Source organism: Amborella trichopoda, chromosome 5 (assembly GCF_054954075.1).
Source record: "Amborella trichopoda isolate Santa Cruz 75 chromosome 5, AtrichopodaSantaCruz75HAP2 v2.0, whole genome shotgun sequence".
NCBI classification, from domain to species: Eukaryota; Viridiplantae; Streptophyta; class Magnoliopsida; order Amborellales; family Amborellaceae; genus Amborella; species Amborella trichopoda.
This window is the reverse complement of record NC_142340.1, coordinates 16180663-16183689: the sequence shown is the minus strand read 5'-3', so window position 1 is coordinate 16183689 and position 3027 is coordinate 16180663. Positions and strand designations below refer to the sequence as shown.

At 35.5% G+C, this 3027-nt stretch overlaps 1 non-coding gene across 1 annotated transcript in view; it reads right to left on the bottom strand.

The window, feature by feature from the left end:
- Positions 1–3027, bottom strand: part of LOC18448144 (uncharacterized) — a 28762-nt gene that overhangs the window by 5193 nt on the left and 20542 nt on the right. The gene's annotated exons all lie outside the window — the stretch shown is intronic.

Sequence of the window (3027 nt, the reverse complement as noted above, 5' to 3'; positions counted from 1 at the left end):
TGGCTTAAATGGTCTGTATCGACTGGGCGACAATGAGTCTTATCACTACCGTATAAATAGATAATTTTAGTAGAAGCTTATCAACTAAACACTATTCACAACTAAAAATAGTCTAACAGTAAATAGTAAGAAGGTCTAATGGCTCTGATACCAATAAGCACGCCAAGATCTAATTTTGATTTTTATCTTAAAATCATTGAAAATACTGTAGTATAGTCTAGTAGAGAACGTAAAAGCACAGTATAATACAGGAAGCAACACAGAATGAGAATAAGGAAAATAATAGAGATATCTACTATAATCCAAGTAGTATGAATACTATCTCGAATTTTTACGCTAAAAATTAATTTGAACTGCATATAAACAACTTTTATTCCACAAAGTTCAAATCAAAGCTCTTACAATTTACAAATGCAGTAACTGGAAAAGGGTGCCCATTCGTCCGAACAGAAAGAAGGTACTTTATACAAATTACAATCACACATCTGTATACATCGTATAAACAAAGAAAATATGAAAAGTTCTTACATACACTCACACATCTGTGTACATCATACGAATAGAAAGAAATATAAATAGAAGTATGCAAACTTACTCAATAAGAGCTTGCCTCAAGGAGAGAAGTCGGCAAAGCTTTCATGAAAAGTTGTTGAGTAAGTAGGAAGAGAGAAGTGTTTTTCAAGAAGAGATCGCAGAGAGGGAGATTTCGACCTTACTTCGAATGAAGGCTTCGAGGGATTTTATAGATGAAAGAAGTAGCTGAGGTGGAAGATTCGAGGGTCAGGGAGGTGACATAAAGTTGTGGTAGCTGAGGTGGAAGATTCGAGGCTCAGGAAGATAAAACGGATGCTAAGAACCTGAGGTGGGAAGATTCGTAAAGATAAAAAGAGACGTGGTGATGTGATGTAAAGAAAAGAGAGAAGACATAAAGATAGAGATGATATGATGTAAACTAAGAGAGAAATGAAGAGAAGACGTAAAGAAAAAGCTGGACGTGACTGGTCGTGACATAAAGCTAAAAGTAAAAAAGCAAAGGAATTTTGCACAGTGTCTTTTGTCGGTCGGTGGCATCTTCTTTTATCGTATTCTTGTACTGTGGCAATTTTTAATATTCGTCTTTTGTCATATTCTGGTGGCATCTGTTGAGGTGGCACTTCGTCTTTCGTCGTGGCACTTTGTCTTTCGTTGTGTTCTGACGGTAGCATCTTTTCTTTTGAGGGGGCAGGAGCAGCATCTTTTTGCAGAGAGTCTTTGTACAGAGTTGAGCTTTGTTGTTGAAAAGATAGCAGGGAATCTTTGTATTTGGCAACAGCAGGGATTATGCATAGGATGTACAGGTGGCAACAGGGATTATGTACAGGATGTACTGGTGACAGCAAGGATTATGTACAGGATGTAGTCGGGCCTTTATTCGAGCCTTTGACTGAATTCTTCTTCTATCCGTTCAGGCTGAGAGGTAGCATCTAAAGCTTCTTCTTCAATAATTCTTAATAATTGGGTTTCAAGTTCTTCTTTTGTAGCTCTTGGGTTTTGCTTTCTCATTTGTCTGATATCTTCAGAGAATTTATTTAGGTCAAATTCAGGAGTATTATCAATCTGATATTTGGTAGGAGAAGGAGGGATTCGTTTCAGTCTAATTGAATTCGGGTCCATGCTGAATACATCCCACCATTTAACAAATATTCGTTTTCCCAATCGAGGGATATATTCATAATTATTACTGGTATTTTCTGATATTCCATATTCCCATTTAAGGATCCACGGTATTTGATGTATTGCCATAAAGTATAAATGATAATCGATATCAGTATCTATAGTATTATATTCAGCAAATTTAGCCTGAGCAATTTGGAATGCATCAGGTAATATTTGGGTTCCTGATCCCCATATTACGAACCAATATCTGAACCAACTCGGGAATCTTTCCAGAATAGGCATCTTAAATTGAATATACCATATATGAGAATTATTCATATTTTGATAAGCAAATATTTTGTGCCAAGCATCCATATATTTTGTATATCTATAAGATTTGTATTGATATTCTTGTGCTTGCATCTTTTTTCCTTGCGTTGGGGTAATCCCCAATCATCATATGACAATATTTTCTTTATCTGTATCTTAGAGTAAGATATAACTTTAGTAGTAGGATTAAAGAAATGTACAAGGGATATAGAACCTGTTTCCATGAGAACGGTCTCATACCATTCTCAGGTTTTGTTTCCATTGGAAGGATTAAGATGAGTTTGGAGATATAGAGGAGCCAACTTATTTGGGTCTATATGGATATGTTTATCGTCAATAGTAATATCTATTAAAAAGGTTGTTTCTTCTAATATGGCCTTGTGTGAGGTAGAGCTGGTTGCTTTATTTTGGTTAGATATTGGAGTAAATGTAGGACTTGGAATCTGGGTAGGTTGTTCATGGTAATTCAAAGATCTGGCTGGTGATAATGGTGGATGCATAGATATAGGTGAGCAGGGATTTACTATAGGGACAAGGTCCGTTAGAGTCTGTAAATTCTTGCCTGGTCGTTGATTAGGAGTATTAATATTCATATTAAAGAGCTGTATTGCTAATGGGGTGTCTTCAAGCTCAAACTATGATGGTAGTGGTAGATAGGGACCCCCCCTGCAAATTTTCACGGTTGAGGAAATCAGGAAGAGAGTTAGCAGAGCCGTGAAGATGTTCAATGGTAATATCAAAAGCCGATAAAATAGCTTGCCAACAAGTAAAAATTTGTTTAGACACAAGATTTTGAACATCTTTTGCAGAATATCTTTAGCAGATTTACAGTCTGTTCGAATAAGAAAAGAAGTATTGAGAATATCACTTTGAAACTTATTTACACAATGAACTATAGCCAAAATTTCCTTTTTAATAGTTGAATAATTTTGCTGTGCAGAGTTCCAAGCTTTAGATGTATATCTAACTAATTGTTCTTTATTGTTATTACTTTGCTGTTTAAGAATTCCACCTAATCCTATTTCTGAAGCATCACATTCAATAATTTTAAATGCCGTAGGA